This window comes from Marmota flaviventris, chromosome 15 (assembly GCF_047511675.1).
Source record: "Marmota flaviventris isolate mMarFla1 chromosome 15, mMarFla1.hap1, whole genome shotgun sequence".
In the NCBI taxonomy this organism is placed as follows: domain Eukaryota; kingdom Metazoa; phylum Chordata; class Mammalia; order Rodentia; family Sciuridae; genus Marmota; species Marmota flaviventris.
The window spans coordinates 60,943,131-60,966,614 of NC_092512.1; positions in this window are offsets into that span (position 1 = coordinate 60,943,131).

Genomic DNA, 23,484 nt, shown 5'->3' on the forward strand with positions numbered 1-23,484 from the left:
TTTTCTCCCATTTTATAGGTTTTATTTTCACTCTCATAAGGATATACTTTACAGCACAAAAGTTTTTGATTTTAATGAAGCCAAATTTATTAATTTTTTTGTTATGACTTGTACTATTGGTGTTGTAGCTAATAAATCTTTACCTAACTCTTATATTTCTCTTTGTGTGTTTTATAGTTTTACTCCTAATTTAGATTTTCTATTTATTTTGAGTTATTTTTAGACTATGGTATGTAGTTAAATTTATTCTTTTGTTTGAGGATATCCAGTTTTCCCAGAACTATTTGTTAAAAAGACTATTCTTTCCCTGTCAAAAGCTCTTGTTTCTTTTTTGGAAATGAATACACCATTGATGTGTAGATTAATTTCTGGACTCACACTTCTATAAATTGATCTGTGATTCTGTCCTTATGCCCTTACCACACCACCATTTGTGTGACTCCTCCAAATTTGATCTTATTTTTCTAGATTGTTATGGCTTTTCTAGGTTCCTTGCATTTTCATACATATTTTAGGATCAACTTGTCTATTTTTATTTTAAAAATAAGTTGGAATTTTGATGCAAACTGCATTGAACCTATAGAAATTTGAGCTATCTCAAAAAAATTAGTCTTCCATTCCGTGAACATGGAATGTCTTTTCACTTATTAATCTCTTTTTAAATTTGTTGCAACGCTATTTTGTAGTTTCAGTGTACAAGTCTTGCTCTTCATTGGGTAAATTTATTCCTGGGTATTTTATTCTTTCTTGATGCTATTGCAAATGGGATTATTTTCATAATTTTATTTTCAGATAACACATAACTCTTAAAATGGATAGTTCAGTTTTGCAGTTTTGAAAAATAAATACTTCTATATGGCTGATTTATATTGAATTAATATAGATGAACAAATGAGTATAGTTAAGCCTTAATTAAAATTTATCTAGTCCACAAGGAGGTTATGATTTAGACGAAAAAATACTTTTGGATTTTTGTCTTCTTTGTCCCAGAAAAAAAATTGAATTCTATACATTTTCTATACAAGCTCTATAGTCTTTGAGACCAATAGGTAATGCACAGAAAGTTATAGTTTCTAAAACTTGGAAAATATCACATATTTAAGGAGGATGCAAGGGATTGGGTGGTTGGGTTAGGAAGAGGAGACCAGAAACTTTGCCTGTGTCAGTTCATTTACCATGTAGTCACAGATGAGAGATTCGGGTGAATAGTAATCATAATGACTAAGATAATTTAGTCATTCGGTTGAACAGGTTTAAACTGTGAAAAAAAAATTCAAAATATTCTATGATTCTTAGGTTGCTTAAGGAGCAAATCTAGTGAATATGGAAAAAGTTTTCAAGAATTTATTAGTTTGAAATCTACTTTTTGTGGTATCAACAATTGAAAATAATTTCAGGTTCTAATTCAGGACAGACTGAGTAATAAAATAAACAAATGAAAATTATAGCCATCAAACATTTTATTTTAAAAAACTCTGCAGGGTCTAACCATTTGCCCAACTATGCAAACTGAGAGGAGGAACTCAACAACTATGAGACGAACTTGAGGGAAGAACCAAAGCTTCTGTCTTTGCCTGTGTTTTGATCTTTTAGTGGTAATATTTTTCAGCCAAAGTGTTAGGATAGATAAAAAGGAAACAATCATATAGTAAAAGAATGTTCACCATGAGTTACTGCATAGTTCTTTTTTGATTTTTACCTTGCTTTTTTGCCCGTGTCTTCATAGCATATAGTTAAATTTTGAAACCAGATATAGTTCAACTTCCTTACATGTATTATGAAAAGAACATATGCATACAGTTTAAAAATATTCCAGCAGGACAAAAGATCAATGAAAAATAACCTTCTTTTCACTTTACACCTCCAGGTCCTTTAAAGGGTTTCTTATTTACCTTTTCGCTAGATTTTTATGCATGTATATATACCTAGCCTTGTTTTTTCAAACTACACACACTATTATGTGTCTTGATTTTCTCAAAATTAAATGGACTATCTTGGTAGTTACATGTCAACATATAAATATCTATTTCATTCTTTATAGCCACTGCAGAATATTCCATTGTTTGGATGGACCATTATTTATTTAACTATTGTCAAATAAAAATTTTCTCTTCTTTTAAATTTTCTTTTTAATTTCAAATGACACATATTTTTGATATGGGAGAGAGAGAGAAAATATTGTCTTTTCATTGGTTATAAAATTATTCTGAACATTCTAAAATACAATGTTTATGTACATTATCATTTCACAATTTTATATGGCATTAAGGTTGCTTATTAAGATTGGTTGTAACATCCTTTCCCACTACCTCTTCCTCCATGGCTCTGCTCAGTCACACTGACCTCACCAGCATACCAGGTGAGCCCCCATCCTAGGGCCTTCACACTGCCCAGGCCTTTACCTAGAATGCTCTTCTACTAGAGATCTTCATGGCCCATGACTAACGTAAGTCTTTGTTCAAATGTCACTGCCTCAGTGACCCCTAGCTGACCAGTTTCTTTAAAATTTCACTCCCATGCTTTATTTTTCTCTTTAGTACCAATTGTCATTTAGCATGCTCTATGTGTAGTATTTGTTTATTTTCTCATCACCCCCACCAACTAGGCAATAAACTCCATGATAACAAAGATTTTTGTTTATTTTGCTCTCAATGTGCAGAATACCATTTGGCATATAATGGACCCCTAACAAACATTTATTACACAAATGAATGAGTTCCTGTTGACCAAATAAACTTATGAATATGAAAAAAAAAGATTGGTTGTAAGTGGAATTGAAAACCATTTGTAGTGTTGAGTAAGCATGCCTCCTATGAGAGCTGTGATCTTGATGGTATACCTCTAGGTAGAGGCTTTCTTCAGTCATGCTACAAAACATGGCGTTGTGAGGAAGCTAGATATCAATTGTTGAGGAGAGTGGCTTAAAATATCGTTCTCTGCTGTTTCTCTTGGTGGTATGTTTGATTCCACCCTCAACCCTAAAGTTCTTTAGGGTTTGTGCACTCATCTAGAAAATAGTGTCCTATTAAGGGAAGGTTCTATCACTAGGGAAGGTCCATTTGAATTACACTTTTTTCTCTTAATACCCCCTTCCTCTTTCCCCTGCATACATAGGCCATTTTGGTAGATGGAACCAGCTACAAGGATTTTGTTCATAACTAAATGTGATGAGTTGGAATAAGTTGTTCAGAAGACCAAGCATGGACAAAAGAAGCTTAAACGAGCATTCCAGTGGCCTTCAGATAGGCATTTTCCAGAATGAGAAAGCACTGGTCCACCCTCAGAGAAGGTATTGAGCTGCCAGGATTCCATTTTATTAATGGCTGCTCCTGCATCATACCCCATTTGTGGTACCTACATTTCAGCTCTCTCAGTCTATCGAATGGATACTGATTCTTTTAAGACTGATGAAATCATCTTCATGAAAATGATGTCTCCTCCACCTTCATGCAGTTCCAATTCTTGAAATACACAGCATTTCTCAGCTTGTATATTATGCTAGTATCTACTGTAAGATGTATCACATGTAATTTGTTGCCATTCTTGGTGACTTTTATGGATATTTTTATGGATTAGAACAGATTGGTAGCTATCTCTTACCTTCATACATCTCTTACCTTCTCTCACACTGTGATCTCCTCTCAGGGTTCCACATGAACCTAACCCCCCTAACACTGATCTTCTCTCCCCCTTAGTTGCTTGATACCCTCCTTCCACAGAGCCTTTGAGCTGGCTGTTCTGTCTGGAATATTTCCTCATCATCTTTTTGTCTCATCATCTTTCAGATCTATAATAAAGTTTCAAGGGAATCTTTACTGACATCCTTGACAAATGCCCCTAATTTATGGTTGCATAGGGACGTAAAGTGGGCTGTGTCTGAAACTGTATATGTGGGATTATCTTTCACTGGATGGGAAACTCCATGAAAGCAGGGGTTTTGACATTTTTTTCCTTCACCATTACTCCTCTTACCTAATACAAATTAGGTATAGACAAATGAATGAATTGATCTACATTATAAAGTCATTTTTGAAGTGGGAAAGAGATGGATGAATCTAAAAATACAATTCTGGAAATGAACATTATTAGGGTTCATTTTTAAAGCCATGGCTTTCACCTATCATTCTGATAATTTTGTAGTCCTCCAAATTATACAGTGTTTTACTCTCTCTCTAGATAGTAATATGGCAATATAAATAAAGATATGCATCTGGAAACTCCATGAAGGCAGGGGCTTTGTTTTTCCCATTACCATTACTCCTCTAAAGTTGCATCCACACTCACCCCAGTTTTTCAGAGTATACCAGCTCAATGTATGACTCAGTGAGACAGCGTGAGTTGTACTTTGGTGACGATGCACTTAATGGCTGACAGTTAATTTATACAAGACACTTAATCTCTCTGAACCTCAGTTTCTTCGTTGTAAAGAGACATTATAGTATTACCAAGAGTGGATTGTTGTGAGGATTAAATGGGATTATACATTGTAAAGCTCTTCATGCCTGGGATAACAATAATGGCTTTAAAAATATTTAATAACTCTTACTGTAATAATTGATGAACAAATAGTTGTCCTTTGACCTATTTTAAATTCAAATTTACCTGCGGGGTTATATCAGCAACCAACAAGGAATTTAAGAATTCTTGGGGCACCATTCAAGGGAATCACTTGCAGTGATTGTGTGAGCCATCGTCCCATCTCTGTAGAATTTCTCTGCTGATTAACTTGAGTGAGGCGTTCAGTTTCCTTTTGAATCTGTTGGAAACATCATATTTAGTCATGTGCTTTTCCTTTAACATACAAAAAAATGTTGACACAGAAAAGGACAATTGGCTAGAAGCAGTGTTTAAAGTTGGCTGAATGCCTTGTTTTAAAGAAAAAAAGAGACCTAGCTGTAAACACTAGCCTAGTCCAGGCACAGAAAATTTTACAAAAGAGAGAAATCCTGTTGCAAAATGGGGTTAATATATTTATGGTGGAATGCTAGGACGTATATTAGGCTTCAAAAGATCTTTATTTCTATTAGTTCTGATTCAGACAAGATTCTTGTTTCCTAGGAAATAATAGCTGTTCCTTCTGCACCATTGTGTATTTGAAGGAAATTTATGAGACTCAAAATAAGCACACAAAGGGTTATTCCTCATTTCTAGTTTAAATTGAGAAAGAGACAGGCTATAAAAGGGGTTTGCACGATTTGAAATCAGAAGTAAAGTTTAGACATTTGATAACCACAGGTATGCCACAGTACAGAAATTTAATTTCCACAATATGATAACATCCTTTCTCCTATCCTGCCTCAACATTTGGCCACCCACAGCACACCACACCACACATATGTGTGCACGCATTCACACAATCATTTTTATATTTTGGGAAGTTGAAAGCTCTTTGCTATGGAGGATGTGCCCATAAGCAAATAATTTAAGCAATTTCAAAATTTATTAATGTATTACTTTGGAGTGAAAATGTAACTAGGACAAAAGTAGTCTGGGAATTTAAGACTAGATCATTTTGTGGCATATATAAAAATATATTTCTTCATATTTAACTATAGCTATGTATACACATATCTATATACATATATACACACTTATGCACATAAATACTCATACCTATACTATTCTTATGCACCCATATACAATTCATCTGTTTCAATTATGTGTGCACATAGCAATATGTATCAATCTGCTTATTATGTAGTGTAGGATTTAGAAGACCTTCTTCTTACTTTTAGAAAATAAGGGTTACATATATCTGTCATTCCTGAAATTCACTTTAAAACCCAATTGTATAACAATTGTTGTTTCCTTGTGTTCAGATTTTCTAAGTGAACTGAATTCTGACCCTTTCCCTAGAGTAAGAGGCAATTCAGATTCTCTGCTAATTGAGTCCTGTGTGTCTTATGAAACACCAGTTTTATTATGGGGATGGCTATTCTCTGGGGCTTCAACCAGGACCACCAAATATAAAAATGTGAACCACACATACTTTAAGAACTACTAATGTCTCAAGATGAGTTAAGTAAGAGTAGTAAACTTTTAAAAGATGTGGGAAAATAAACATAAATGTCTGAAGGGTAAGATTTTTCTGTTTTCATTTAAAAAAAAAAAGGTTCATTGGCACTGTAGTTTACTGTTATAACACTAGGGATAACCACACCAACATTTCTAGCCAGAAATTAAAGGTAAATCAAACATGTTTCATCATATAGTAAATAGATATGGTTTTGTTTGTTTTTAAATGATGTATCTTGTGCCCATACAGTATTAAATCTGAATCATTACATAGACATTTTCCACCTTAGTCTTTAAATACATAGAACAGTTGAAAAAAAAAGAAATGTCTTTGTATTTCCTACATGATTAATCTTTTCTAAATCTTATTAATATTTATTTTATCTTTCTTCTTTGATCAATGTGATTGATTTGACTAATACATTGGCAAGTCATTGAAAATCTCCTAGAGGCTACATAATCCAGGGCTTTCACTTTCTAGAAGAGAACTCAGATTTTTGCAATAAATTCAGAGCTAGATTTTTTCTTATAAAATTAATTCATGGGTTATGTATAAGTTCACATCAGAGGAATATCATTATTTCCATTGACCAATGGAGAAATGAAAAGGATAGAGAGGTATGTATTGACCTACCCTGAGTCTCAGGTGCTAATGTAAAAGCCAAAACATTTAAAGAAAGCAAATCACTGGAAATCAAGTATTCAATTTTATATGTATTCTTTAAAATCTTGTTGGAATATGTTGCATAGATCAGTTGATTAGACTGTGTATTAGGGTTCTCTACAGGAACAGAATGAATAGGAAGTATAATTACAAAAAGGGGACTGATTAGGTTGGCTTACACCACCAGAAGTTGAATAGTCCACAATTGCCATCTTCAGGCTGGAGAGCTGGAAGAATCAGTAGCTGCACAGTCCAAGAGGCTAAAGCCCCAGAACAAGAAGGATCAACAGTGATACCCTCGTCCCAGATCAAAGGCTTCTGAGGAATCACTGGCAGAGTCTGCTTTGGAAGAGTGAAGAAGCGAGAGTTGGATACCCTCAGAAGAAGGCAGCAATAATCAAGAACCCATTTAAAAAGAATAAAACTTGCCTCTACTGCTGCTTCCTTGTTCTTCCAACTTTTATTCCATCCAAGCCATCCTCCTATTGGACAGTGCTGCTCATGCTTAGAAGGGTTCTCCATTCTAGTTGGCTATCCCACCTGCTAATCATTTCAAGACATACCCTCATTGACACACCTATAAACCTCTTAATCCTTGGCATCTCCTAATCCAAACAAGTTGACAATTCAAATTTACCATTACAGACCACATTCTGGGAGACTCCTGGAGATTGTGTTGGAAAGACAAACTACCAGGCCAGTCTTGATAGAGAGCACTAGCAAATAGAGAACACTTTCACAAAGTTAAGTTTGTTGTAAATAACAATTACTACTGTTCTCTAACTGAAGGGGGGCACTTATTAAAAGAATTCTGTCACAGCTCAAGATCACAGGTCTTCCTGAACAACCAACAAAAGTGTAGTACCTGAGGCAATTCAAAGACCTTCTCCCCAGAGTTTTGCCATTAGGATATCTCAGATATAATTACCTTCCATTTTTCTATGCCTTCATTTTGATCAGTGATCAAGAGAAAGGTCTGATTGATCAATCCTAGACCATAATTTGTCCTCACAATTATGGCCCACAGGAAGATCAAGGGAATTGATATGTTAGACATGTTAGGGCCCATATTTGCATACCTGGCTATTTTGAGAGAAAAAGGAACCCCTATGGGTTGGGAATACACCTAAGTATCATCTACTGAAGTCCAATGTGCTAATAGATAAGGTGAAAATAATTTTATATACGTATGTGTTATATATGTAAAAACAATTTTGTTATATATATCTATGCTATTCATATATATGTCTGCATATATGATATATATTTTTACACACACCTGATTCCAGATTTCATAGAACAGAATCCTTCTGGTTCAGTGTCATGTTCTAAGGCAACAGGAGGATCTAATGTTTATTGGGTGTTTACAATGTGTTAAGCATAGTGCTAAGAACAACACATTCATCATTTCATTTGATCCTCCAACAACACTGTGAGGCGGGCATTATTTTCATGCCCATTTCACAAGGAAGGAAGCTTAAACATTAGAGTATAAATCCACATCCTATACTTACCTATGTGCCAGGAGTATTTGTATACAGCTTGGGCTCTAGAGGCCACAATTTTAAGAAGACTGTTCTCCAACTGAACAAAGCATACATAATCCTTAACACATTGAAATACAACTGTTTGTTTACAGTTTTTCAGTAAAAAAAACAACTTGAGCAACTTGAGGATGAATTGTCTCACTGTCTATATTTAACACCTAGTAGAGTGCCTGGCATGTGTCAGGTGCCATGACTAGTTTGGAAAAATAGAAGTAAACAAACGAGCATTTGACTTAATCAGGTACCAAGTTCCAAGCTAATAATTCTCATAGTAGAATTAGCTAAAACTTCCTGTTAGATGAAGTGTCAATTTTAAGAAATCTTTGTTTAGCCCTTGCTACCTTTAGACAGTTTGAAGTAGGGGTTGTTCAAATAAATATTATATCAGATATATGGCCTCCCCTTAGAGGGCTTATGATTTATTGACAATGAAAAATTCATAAAGATAAATGTAACCACTTGATAAGTATTAAATTCAAAGTGCTAGTAAATGGACAAAAACACTGTAGGAGCTCAGAGGAGCGCATGATTTCAAAGGCTTGAGCAGTTTGGAAAGATGTCATGATGGGCATAAAATTACTTGGGCATCAAACATATTGAACGTATGTAAACTAATGAGAAGGATGTTTTAGGCAGGAGAACAGCCTGAACAATAACATGTCACTGAGAAATATTTATGGCATGAAAGTTTTTATTGTGGGAAAATGCACGTAAGCATTTTGAAGTATACAGTTTAGTGGTACTACATACATTCATGACGCATGTTTGTGACATTTTTGGAAAGCAGTAAATTCTAACCGTTACCTGCTGGAAATTCCCTTTAGAATCTTCCCCCAGAGTCTCCATTCTCAGATTATTTATAAAAAATTGTGACATGATTTCCACAAAACCTGGAATTGTAAAACTGGAGTGCTTAGAAACAAGAAGTCAAAAGATATAACCTTCCAAGATGAGAAGCTGGTGAAAATTCTACTAGACTGGAAGGCCAGACACCAGAGTTTTAATGATATTTCTGCTGTTAAAGGTCCATTCCATTTCACATTAGAATGAACTTGGGCAAGTTATTGATGTCTCTAAGGTTGTTTCCTAATAGTAAATCTCATGAATCCAAATGTATCATAATAGCTTATGAGAAAATGTATTGTGTTTGTCTGAAACTGGGGAGTAATTTCATCCTTAAGACTGGATGCAGAGACCCCAATAGTCATCTAGCTCAGTTGTGCACTGCCCTTGGATCAGTTATGTCACTGAGACTGCTTTTGAGTAGCCAAAACTTTGTCCAAATTAGATATTTTCCACTACTCTTCAATTCAGTATGGTGTTCCTCATTCAAGACTTTAAAGCATCTAACCAACAAGAAGGAAAATTCAGATTGTTCAAGACAATGGAGCATTACAGAAAATGTAATGACATTCAGGCTGTAGATATTATATTGTGTAAACAATTATTATCAAGCTATTAATATTTCAGAAAATTGTGCATGTATACTCATGCATAATAATGTATGATTTCTGCTTGTATCTGTACCAGCCAATGAGTAGTTCAGATGTGATGTATTTTGATCTGCTATCATTTCTAGTAATGACTCTAATGGGAAGAGGCCCTTAGGCACTTAGAACCATTTATTAAGAAACTCTCAAAATTAATTATAAAATACTGAGTTTTAAATGGCACCCTAGAGACATGAAAAATCATTTATGACTCCAAAGATGCCAAACCTGAAAGAAGGAAATAGCTTATAAGTTGTTTAACACATTAAACAAAATATACAAACAACGATGACAACAAAAAATAAATTTGCTTCCTTTTTTCCAGACACTTGTAAAAATTTTTTATTTCTTCTCAAGAAGAAATATATCAGAAAGAAAGAATACTGATTTATAAAATAGTTAACACCTAATTTACAAACAGTTAAAATGATTCTAAGATCTAATCTCTTAGACACTATCTTAAACACAAAAGATATTTAAAAAATTGGAATGCATATTTATTTTGCATATTTAAAATATATTTTTAAATGTGTAATTTTCAAGGATATTAATTTTAAAAATTATGCATATGTGTACTTTTAATACAGGTATGAATCTATCTCCCACATTTAATTATTACTTTCAAGAAAAGAACTAGGCTCCAATACAATGAAATGAAAGAAATTTTAACTTTATTTTGTTAACTCAAAAAGTCTGAAATGGTTTAGAATATCAGTGTATAGCTATTCATTTATAACTAGTGTTTCATCTCATAATATAAAAAAATGCTGAGGCATATGTAGAAATCTCATTGTTATTAAACATAAAAGTTTAAGCAAAAAGTCTTTTTTAAATCTGTGCAACTGGATGGCCGTAAGACCCACGTAGTAAAAAGAATCCATTAAATCCGCAGAAGACTTCCAAAGAGAAGCAGTGTGAGACTCTGAGTTCTAGATCTTAACTTCCAGTTGTTCTCTTTTCTTCCAGAAGTTCTACTTGTACAGATACATAAATACCTTCTCTGTGTTCTATTACTTTTGTCACTTTTTAATGGGAAAACAAAAACTTACTTAATTCAGAAAACTTTTTTTTTTTTTAAGAAAACCACTTGCAAGTTACTCCATTGGGAAACATTTTGTCAAAAAATATAAATCTGCAGTCATACATTTATGGTGTGTAGCTGTCTTGAATATTGATTAAGGATTATAGTTCTACACCTGCTCACACAGATGATGTACATCCTTATTGACATTCTGCATTTAGCACATGTTCTCATTCTCTTTTTGAAGGTTTTGGGTTCAAATGTAATTGAGTCAAGTCATACTGTATGCATGTACAGTACTGCACTTGACTTCATACAAAGTATAAGTTTTATTAAGTGTTCTTCTTGTTTCCTGATGCTAGTGTTTTAAGAAAATTCCATCGACAAGCATTGCTTTTTGTATGTTTTGTTGTTGCTTGCACATGCAAATTTTTTTTATCCTTCTGTGTGTGCTCTGACATAAATATCATGTTGCCAAGACATTGTTGCTCAGACATTTCCAGGGTCATCACGAGGCCACCAAAACTGTTGTGAAGCTTTTCAGTACTGATCTGCCCGTAATTTTAGAAATATTGCTTCCCCTAATCTAAAATAGTTTGATTAGTCTTTTGAAAAAAACAACAAAATCAATTCAGTGCATAAAAGCATAGCTTTCCAGAGCCAAAAAAAAAAATCAGTTACTCATTCTGGACATAACCTTCACTTCATCTGTCTTTTTCCCCCCTCCTATTTAATAGAAAAGTGACCTGTTTTGTTTTATCAGATTTATATCCTTATATCACTTTGAAAACAATAGGTGATCGATAAAAAATTTGAAGAGATGGACGAATAAATAAAGCAATGCAATTATTTTTAACTTTGTGAATAATTTTGTCATGCCTTTTCTGATTCCAAAAAAAACCTGTCCATAAATATTTTCTGACTTTACCAGTAGTATCTATAATCTCCAGGAGATTTGGGGGAATGTCTTATAGTTACTTTTTAAATAGTGATGACAAAATCTTAGTTCAGAATATAAAATATTTCTGAATAATAAAGAATAAAACCTTTCTCCTCACTGCTTTTTTCCTGTGAGCATCCTAAAATAATGTGATAGATTCCATCAATAAAAATAATGGAATAGGAGCCCAACAGTGATGCAATGATGGTAGATTTACATACAGAATCAAAATTTTAGCTAAGAAGTGACAATGTAGTATTCACATCCTTCAGGATGAGTGTTCTAGTTTACAAGGGCAGATGAGTGTAAAACATCTGCCAAAGAGAGTCCAGCCTTCCAGCACAAAAACTGGCAGGACTGTTGTTTAATAATGAGGTTCCTGTAATTGATGACTGACTTGGTGAATTCATAGAATTGTGCATGACTCTCTTTGTAGCATCTCGAACATTTTTTGTTCTCTTTCTTTTTTCTAATTTGAATCTCTGGTGTAAAATTGTTTGGTTTTTCTTATACTTTTAATGAGTGAAGGAAGCAATATAACTTTTTCTTGATAAAGAAGGAATGGATGACCTTTAGAACAGAAAGTTCCTAATGCTATGTTGATGAACCAGGAGATTCAGGGACAACTATCTCCTGCCTGAGGAGCTATTGGAAAGGAAGGTGTGAATTGATGAGCTGCAGGATGCTCATCCCTTATCCATCATGAATTCCTTTTGGGGGCCGCAATCAAGTCAAGATGGCGCCTGGCAGTTTGCCAGGAGGAATGGTTTGTGAGGCAACGCCACCGAGCCATTAAGATGGTGGGGATTCCTTATTGGCTGATTGCTGTATCTAGATGATGCTAATTGAGTCAAGCTGTGTGTAATCAGTTGGGTATATATACCTCCGCTGTCCCACAATAAAGCAGTTCCCGCTTCAACCTTCAAGTTGCTTGTCACCTCCCGGTTATTTTGCCCAGCCGGACTGCGGCAAATTCCCACCTATGTAACATGTACTCGCAAAGCAAACACTCAGCAAGGTAAGAGTGATAGATTAATATCTTTTTACCGAATGTTTAATAATTTTTATTATAAAGGGGATTGTACATGTGAACACATGTATAAAATATATCTAAATAGTTTAATGAATAATTTAAAACAATTTTGATACCAGGTACCTAGGTGAAAAAATGGAACTCAACCAGTACCTTAGGTTTACCTGTCATTGTTGACATCCTTATCCCACCTCCCTACAAGACAGAAACACTGATTATGTCTTAAATCGCCCATTGCTTTTCCTATGTCTTACCATCTCTTTGTGTATATATGTGTATGTAACATATTAGGTTGTTAATATATTTTCATCTCTTAAACTAACTTAAAATAAAAACACTACTGTGTGCTGGTGAAGATAAAGACAAAATGGAATTTATTATATCAGTGGCTGTGCTAAATTGTACTGCAATTAAACCCTATATGCCCTCACATTCTTCCATCTCTTATGTTATCAAAAATACACAATTGTATTTTATGCATTTATTCCTTCATTACTTTACATTATAAAATTCATTTACTTTCATACAGTTTTATACACAAAACTGTATATGTGGTACTATAATTTGTGAATGCAAATCCACTCTAGCAAAAAGTAATGTGATAATAAATATTAAAAACCAAAAAACTTTATATCTTTTGTACTATTAATTTTACTTTGGGGAATTTATTGTAGAAGTATATTCTTCTTTTTTTCCCTAAAAAATAAAGTTACATGATAAAGATCTTTATTTTAGCATTATTTGTGATCTCCAAACACTGAAAATAATCTAAATGTTGAATGGAGAAAGTTAAATAGATTATACTATTTCTTCTCAGCAATTATAGATAACAGTATGATGACAATATAGAAATATTAGAATTTTTTATTTAATGTTGGATGCAAACAAAAAGGAAGACATACAATTTGTATATTGTTATACAGGAAATATTGTTACACAGGAAAACTTGAAAAGACTAATAGTTAAAATAATTAATTTTTTCATTTAGTTTGTGTAATAACTACTTTTACCTTATTCATAAATTTTCTATAATGTTATAGACACTTTACAATTTAATTTTAAGAAAACTAGGATGTTTCCAATAGAAATTCAAACTTCTATGTATGATAAAAATAAATTGTTGTTATTTTCTGAGTCAAATAGGAATAATTATTTGCAAATAGGACTAAAATAATTCAATCACACTCTCGCTACAATAATAAGTTTACTTTTAAATTGGGAGCATCGATATTGGCTGCATAAAAATTTAACATGACAGTTTCTCTGTATTTTAAGAGTCTTTTCAAGGAAACTAAAACTACACAAAACAGGCCATAGCAGTGATAATTCACCAAGATGTACTGAACAGAGTAAAAAAAAATTGACAGATTCATGAAAAGAGTGATGAGATTTGTATTCATAAAGTTAACTGGAATGAGAGCTCTCCTAACCTTCATTTATGACCCTAGTGTGTTTTATTCTTCTGTACAAAGTGCTGACATTACACTCTCAAGCATCCCTAAATCACTTCTGCTCCTACTGATTGAGTTGTGGACTCAATAGGAATCAGTTGCTCTCTGTTTGTGACTGTTATATTCATTGTGCAAATACTATGTGCAAACCTCAAAATTATATGAAAACCATGATATGTTTCTAGAAAAAGGTTTGAAATTCTTTGGGAAGACTAGCTAAAAATTGTTACTCTCTAATTAGGTGTGGTCATAACTACTGAAAAGAGGAAAATGAAGTTGTGAAGTCTAGGATGCTGCATTAGATTGCTTCATGAGTCTCAAAGTTCTAGTCTAACATGCTCAAATTGGAATTCATAGACAATACCTTATTGATGTGGTTCATGTAAAAATCGATTTTGAATTACAATCTCAGAACAAGCTTAGGTTCCCATCTTTGTCTTCAGTTTGTTTGTACCATTTGAACAAAATACCACAGACTGGGTGATTTATAAACAGTAAAAACTTATTTATCATAAATCTGAAGCCTATGAACTCCAAGATCACGGCATGAGCTGAAGAGACAGTGAATTCTTTGAAATATAAAGATTGTTGTTAGGAAGTTTGCAATCCATAGGAAGACAGCTGTAGGAAGTGTTTGGAAATTTGCCCATGGATGAATAAACAATAGAAAATGTAGACAAAGTAGTGGGAGAGAGCAATGCTGGGGGAGAATAATAGGGAGAGTGTTGGCTAAAGAAAAATTATTTAGATATATCAGATAAAATGTTATATGAGTAACTACCTAAAGAAAAGTATGTATGGTGGGTTCTTATAACATTGGAGGTGATCCAAAAAGACACATTTGGTGAGTTTAAATCCCAGTTTATGTAGTACTTATAAGTTTTAAATCTATAGAGAAATACTCTTTACACTAGAGAAAATATGAAGGTAAGAGAATTTCAAGAAGGCAGGGGAAATTTAGGGATGGTGACAACAAGAAAATCAGAATTAAAGACTCTGTGGTCTTTAAAAATTCAGCAATGGTTCAAAGGAATGTTTTAAAGGATTTTGTAATAGCTCTGAGAGACCACTAGGAACAGGAGACTAGAGAATGTATCATAGTTAAGTAAAGGACATACTCACACATACATGTAAATGCATGTATCCATGTCCTGAGTGTGTGAATCTGTTCATGTGCCCATTTGAGAGACCGGCACAGAAAGAGAATGTACATATGTGTGTCAAAAAAAAAAAAAAACAGCTTGAACATGATAAGTGGTTCTAAATGTCAGTGTCAGACATGGAGCTTCAAGCTGGATTAACCTCAAAGATCATCTCATCCAACTGTGTCATAAGGTACATGGGCGTTTCCTGGGCATTCACTGAATGGGTCCTCCAGCCACTGCTTAGCATTGTCCAGTGAAAACAAGCTCATTGGGTTTATAAGGCAGTTTGTTCCATGATCTAGAGACAAGTAGAAGAGTCTGGAGGGAAATTCTCTGTTTCTTTGTGAGATTCATCACCACGGCTCATCATTTTGTCTTTAAAACTATGTTTCATGAAACCATATGCCTTTTGTTGGTGCTGCCTTATATAGTAGCCTCTAGCTGCATGTGGCCAATGAGCACTCAAAGTACAGCAAGTCTCAAATTAAAATGTGCTGTATGTACCAGATTTTAAGAATTGGTACAAAAGAAGGAATAGAAATATCTCACTAATAATTTTAACATTGATTATATGTTGAAATGATAGTGTTTTGAGTTGAATAAAATTATGTCACTAAAGTTAATTTGACATCATTTGGTTTTTAAATTGTAAATACTAGAACAATTTTAAATTACATAAATTTACATTCATATATAAAAACTCAACATCATATGCTCACATTATATTTCTATTGGACAGTGCTGGTGTAGATTATATTTATAGATGGTTCTTTTGGTGATATATCTTTGCTTGCTAAGCTCCAGCTTTCACCAGACAATGTGATTAACACAAAATCTAAACTTCCAAGTTTTTAAATTTCTAGGCAAAGACTTCAAAGTTCAGCTTGATGTTTTTCCCATTCTCTAGAAACTGTATCATTTAACTCGGTATTTTCCAAATTTGAAGAATTCTGTTTGCTCGTACTCCTGACTAAACCTCTCCCCTGTCCGGCCTATGGCCAGCATGTTTGAAACCCTTCATTAGGAAAGATTCCATGACAGGTTTCATTTCTATAGGACGAAAGGTGAACCGTTTGAAAACATTCACAACACTGATAAGTCCTGTCTTTGCATTGTGGTCTCCTCCATCCGCCTCATCCTCACCAAAGTGAACCCACACCTCAGGTCTTTCTTGCCTTGGCTTTGAATTCTGCCCAACTCTCCTCGGCCCCGGCCCTTCTAAGTCTCACATACTCTATCACTTGTCACCACTGGCCCCATGAGAAGCTTTACTGCAGATTCTCCCTACTCCACTGCTCTCCTCTCTGTTTTGTTGTTTGTTTTTTGTCTGTTTGTTTGTTTTGGTTGTGAGGATATACCACCCAAGTGGCACATTAGAATCACCTGGAAAGTTTTAAAAACTACTGATGCTCAGGTCAGATTCCCTAATGTTTTTGAGTTATTTGGTCTATGACAGGCCATCAAAATTGAAATTTTTTTGTAAAGCTTCTCAGAATACCAGTGTTGAGAATCCCATTTGGTGGTTTGAGCAGATTCCTGTTTCAGAGCTTTACCACAAATTAGTATAATTATTTGTATACATTTGACTCCTTATCCTACAGTGAGTACCCAGAGAATGTGGACTAGGACTTATTGTCTTTGTATCTAAAAATGCTGGTTATGGAAAAAAAAAACATGCTCAAGTGCTTTTTAAATGAATAGTTAAATGAACTTTGTGTGGGTTCTTGAGTAGATGAGAAAGGCATAGCAGCATGTCAAGAAAAATCATTTAAGTTAGTCTTGAAAACCCTTAGGAGAAATGCCTTTCTGAATATATATGCTGGTAACCTGGAATGTACTCACAAAATTAAAAATAGGCTCGAATATAGGATTAATTTATTTACCAAAAAGAACAGATGTTTGGCATGTAAATTGAAAGTTTTCTTTGAATAACAAAAAATAATAATTGAACCAATGAGAAGGATTTTTGGCCCAGGAATATAAAAATATTTGTACTAAGAGCATGTTGGAAAGATAAATAACACATATATAACTGATTTCTCAGAGTACTATGAATAGAATAATATTTAACATAAATATGGAAAAAATAATATAAAGGAGGAAGAAGAAACATGAATAAGAGAATACTTACATTTGAAAGAGCAGCAAATGTTAAATTCATTTACAACAAAAATAGTGAAAAAAGTAAGAAGCTTATGCAGACCTAGATTAATATACAGATTAAAGAATCAAGGCAGAGTCATAGATATTTTAAAGTTTTACATTGATGGAGAGAATGAAGTTAATGTGGCCAGTTTGGAGATTTAAAAAGCACACTACACCAACACGTAAAGACAGAATAATTGAGAATGTTTTGAAAGCAAGTGCAGATATGAAACAAAGAGGAAAGAATTGAGTTAGGTACAGGTTGTGTAGAAATTAAGGGCAATAATCCAGTTCTGGAAGTGAGAAATATAAAGGGATTTGGTCAAATTCCACAAGATTTGGGGGATTTCTCCAGCAAATTTCAGTTAATGAATGGAGGTATGAAGCCAAAGAGCATTCCTTAACGAGCATGGGAGAATGCTGAGTTTAAGTCTGAGATTATGTCAGAGAAATGTGGAAAGTCTCTTAGTAATTTGGCCAAATACATTTTGGAATTACATCAGTCAATCTGTTAACTCCAGTTCCTTTCTAAATTCCAGCCCCTTCCCATTTGCCCTTTCTCCCTATATAATTTAGAGATGGTGAGCCTTCATTTTTATAACACTCTTTTATCAACATCCTAAACCTCTCTTGCCCCTTTCTTAGTACGTGTATTTTCATTTGTTTGTTTCTCCCATCTGGCAAAACCCCACTCTTGGATAAGCCCAGCCACCCATCTTCTCGCCTCTGAGCTCCATACACATTATCCAGTTGCTTCATTAATGTCTTCATTCTAAATATCATAAATGTACATTTAACCCAATCACACAAAATTGGACTCTGGAGCTTCACCTCCACATCTGGATCTTCTCCAATCTTCTTTATCTTCAGGTGTGACTCCTTCTACTATCTAGTTGCTCAAGGCCTCAATCCTGGAGCCCTCTGTAATACCATTTTCTTCTCCATCATCCACATCCAGTTCACCACTGGGAACTTAATGTATTTTGAGCTGATTATAGGAAACTATAGGTAGCTGCATATGAAGTACTGTAATACCTAATTCCGATTTTAGTTGTATAGACAACAGTTCTTGGAGGTTGATGGAATGTGACTGATGAAGAGCATATTCTGGCCATGTGAAGTGATGGACTCTAAGATGTTCTTAGGAATAAAAAGGGATAGGTGGAAAGATAAAAAATTAGTGAATTCCGGTCCAAAAAATGAATAATGAAAGTCTCAGGAAGCACTGCTATGATTCTTAACACTGGTATTCTAAGAAACTTTTGTGATTAAAGGTAAAGACATGTAAAAAGAGTTTTAAAGAGCATCCTGAGAGCCTGTGCAGTAGCACATGTTTGTAACCCAGGCTACTTGAGGAGATTGAGGCAGGAGAATCACAAATTGGAGGCCAGCCTTAGCAATTTACCTTGGGATGTAGGTTGGTGGTAGAGTACCTGTGGGCTCAATCCCCAGGACCAAACAAACAGACAAACAACAACAAGACCCACCATCACCTAAATCTCTGAGTATAAGAGTAATAAATAAAAGGAAATTTGGAAAAATACTATTTCATATACCCAAAGCCAGATTAACATTTCATCTTTCAAATATTTCTTTCTGCTGTTCTGTGCATATGTATATGTGGTACACATGTAATATATAAATTCATTTCAAATCTATTTTCTTTGAATCATCACATTTTCCATATAATTGTCACTGAAGATATACTTTTGAACAAATTGTAATTTTAATCCATCATGCCAAAAATTTTTAAAAACATTCTTCTACATTTTGAATATTTTGATTGTTTTATATTATATCTGTGCTATTATACTTATTGTTATAATGAACATGAGAACATTAGGAATTTGGTTACTAGGTCCAAAACTCATGTACCCTTTGAAAGTTATTAATATATAATGCAATCATTTTCCAGAAAAATTTACCTATTTATATTTTGATGAGCAGTGAATAAAAGTATCTGTACATCACTATATCGTCATCAACATTAACAATGTTGTTTAAATCCTTCCCAATATAAGGGATGTTAATAGTATTAATGTGTGGACTTTTCTGGTAGTTAATGAAAATGAACATTTTTGTCTGCTTATCAGCTGTTTGCATTTATTTTTGCATATTTATATTCGTTCATAATCTTTGTGTACTTTATAAATCATTTTAAGGAAGTTTAAAGTATCATAGAAATATAATTGCATTTCAATTTGTACATCTATGTTTATAATTTTACAGTGAATTCAATCTGATAGCCACAGATTGCAATTTCTTACCCTATGGTCTTCTTTAGAACTTTCTACGTTTGATGGCATGAATACCGTAACTTAATTCAACACGATTAGACAGAACTTTTTCTATGAATGTGAGTTCACAAAACAGATTAATCTGAGAAGACAAAAAGTGCAGAGAGCCAGGGATAGTTGAGAAAAATTGGTATTATACAATATAACAATGTTGGTTATTTGGAGTAGCACTACTAAAAGATGAAAAGTCATAAAATCCATGGAGTACTGTATTAGTTAACTTTGTATCACTGTGACGAAAATACTTGATAAAAACTACTTATAGGAGGAAAAGTTTATTTTGGCTTATGGTTTCAGAGGTTTAATCCATGGTGGGCCAACTCGATTGGTCTGGGCCCAAGTTGAGGCAGAACATCATGGTGGAAGACATGGGGGAAGAGTGCTCCTTACCTCTTAGTGGCCAGGAAGCAGAGAGGGAGGGAAGGAGGGGGCCACAGGGAAAATGAACTCTTCTAGGGCTCACTCCTAGTGGCCCCCCTCATCTAGCCACACCTCACGTAGTCCATTCAATGTAGAATGGACTGATTAGTTTATAGATCTCATAATCTGTATGATCTATACTCTATATTACCTAATTAAGTACATAATTAATAACAATCTATATTACCTCCAAACATAGGAGTTTTGGGGAAAACTCTTCATATTCAAACCATAATAAACATACATGGAGAGATCTTTGGAAGAGGTAATTCTGATATTTTGTAGGCCTTTTGTCTTTAGTTCAAATATTTTTACAAATAAATTGGTGATGATGACTGGAAACCATTTAGAAGTAATTTAAGGCAAGGTATGTTAGACTGACTATAACTTGGTTACTAGTAAAATCCCTTTATAAAGTTATGAGTTCAGATGTAAAACTCCAGCTCCTACCTTTCTAACCTCTGTAGGTTGAGTGCTGTATCAGATGCCTACTGTGAGCAAGAAGCAAATAAAGATGCTCACCACTGAGCACCAGGTTAGCTCTTCTCTTGCCTTGGTATCAAGTGGTTCCCCTAATATCAACTCCAAGCAGTAGCATCTCCTATTCTTACATTTCTTACATCTTCTTTTTCTCATTGACATATAAAAATCATAAATCTAAAAACTGACACCTAAAATGGAGCACTGTGTGATGTTTCAATATGTAAATATATCTACTGCCTCAAATAGTTATCATTTCTTTGTAGTGAAAACATTCAAAAATCCTTTCTTGTAGCTTTTTTTGGAAATAGTTTAATAGTCACTCTACTGTGCAAAAATGCAATCAATACATGAAACAGAAATCTGTGCTCCTATGTTTGTCACAATACTCTTCATAATGGCCAAGAAATGGAATCATCCTAAGTCTCCATCATCTGACAAATGGTTAAAGAACATGTAAACATACACAATAGAATACTATTCAGCCATAAAAATGATAAAATCCTGTTCTGACATCTTAATCTGATGTAGGTGACTAAGTCCTCAATACTATTGTGTTATATTCTTAGTATCAAAGCCTGTCCATTTACAGTCTTTTTTCTGTCACTGTTTCTGCCTCCTTCCCCTTAATCTGTGGTCTCAAGTTCTGATATTGGAGAATAGTGCCTAATTTTGAATTGTGCTTTTTGAAAGTTCTCAAACAAATCTTTCTTGTCACTGACTTCTTTTCTGAATCTGTGTCCCTACATTGTTCCTTGGAAATTGGAGAGAAATAGAACTATACCTGTGTTTTGATTCAATCTTGGAAATCTCTCTCTACTCCCATTCTCATGTATCCTGCTCATGAACCCCTTCTGCTTTGTTAAAAAGAATATTGGCCTTGATTCTAAGCTTAGAAAAAAACCCTCATTTTATTTGCTTGGTCTCCTAAATTGCAGTAGAATAATCTGACAGAAGTCAACTGAACATAAGGTGTGCAGTATAAACACAACTATTAATTCTTCTCCTTGGGAATAAACACTGTATAAAACCAACCACTCAGTCAGTAGATATTAATGGAAAACACAATCATGTTACATGTGCAGGAGTCCAGGTTATACAAAGTTTTGGACTCAAATTATTGCATAGTTCATCTCCCTAGAGAAAACAAAAAGTTAATTTCTTTAGCATTAGTAGCAATACTTGTTCTCTACAACTTCAACTTTTCTAATTAAAAAAAAAAAAATCTCCTTTACAAACAGTCAAAAGTTAAATTTTAAGATTTCTTTTACAAAGGGGTCTTCAGACTTGGAAGATTAAAGAGTGGGCCCAACTGGAGTTAGAGTGATACAGTCATATTAGGTCAAACACTAACTGTGTAGCCTTCAGTCGAGAGGGTGGACTTGAGGGGGTTCAGTCTGGAAAATGAGAGTTCTGATTGAAACTGCCCCGTGTAGGATTGTGGGCAATCAGTGGTGCACACTCTTCTTGCAGATGCTGATTATACGTTAAAGACAATTCTAATTTCTTCAAGTCTCTGAAATCCTGACCTATGCCTGGCCATAGATTTTTCCACGTAGGCCATCAGAGAACTGTAGAGCAATCAACCCAGCCCAGATGAGCTCCAGGGATGTTCATCATCATTTTACTATCCTGGAGCGTTTTCTTGAACCCATGTTTAATATCTATAGGGCATAATATCCTTCTATTTCTCTGAGGCAAATCCTACTTTAAGTAGCCCACCTAATGTACGTAGTCTTGTAGTTAGCTGATTGGTGGATGACATTTTCTGTACGGTATACTAATTCTCAGCAGCTGAGAATTAGTATATATATTAGTATATATATTATATAATGAGTATGCTGAGATAGCTGCAATTTGACTGTAAATCATGGGAAAGTAAAATGTGAATTATAACCCACATAAAGTATTTGAGATAAGATTTTATAATATCAGGCATCTTCCTAATGCATGTTTTTGTCTCTGGGAGAATATCTTTACTATTCCTTTAAGGGGAGCTTGTACTATATGACAGTATTAAGTGGCACCTTTAAGAAGTAATTAGGCTGTAAGAGCACCTTATTCTTGTACAGATTAGTTCCATTATTGCAGAAGCAGATTAATTATCAATGGGGTGGGGTCCTGGTAAAAAGGAGTCTGGATGTCTTTTTCTTTTGCGCATGGTGTATCATGTTATGATGCAGCAAGAAGGCCCTCACCAAATGCCCACTCCATGCCTTTGGACTTCTTGGCCTCTAGAACTGTGTGCTAAATTAACTTCTGTCATTTATAAATTATCCTGTCTGTGGTATTTTGTAATGGAAGCAAAAAACTAAAATAGACAAAATTCATCTTGCTCTGTAAATGGTCCACACGTAGACTTAAGTGGGCTGCTTCTTAAGCATGATCTTGGAGTTCTGAATCTAAACTCACAATCTCCACCTTCAAACCTTCTCATAGTTAGTCTTACCCATCTCAGAAAACTCCCCATCCTTAAGAGAGCTGTCCTTCTCTTTGTCATCGTGTGCTTCTCTCACTTAGTTTGCATATCTAGTTAGTTATCAAGTGTTATAAAGCCCTCCCTAAACTCCTCTGGACCCTGTCTCCTGAGTTCACTTACAGCAGTTCTGCCTGTGTTGCTCACAGAGCTTCCAAATGCTCCTTCCATCCCCATTACCAAAATGATCTTTCTCAAGCAAAACAGATCATATCATTCCCTCATCAACAAACCTTCCAATGGCTGTCCATTGGTAGCTTAACATACAGAGCCTTTTGTGATTTGGCTTCTACTGCTAAATCTTGTGACTCCACCTACAACAACAGTCCGTATCATGGGGCCTCACACCTCCATTATTTT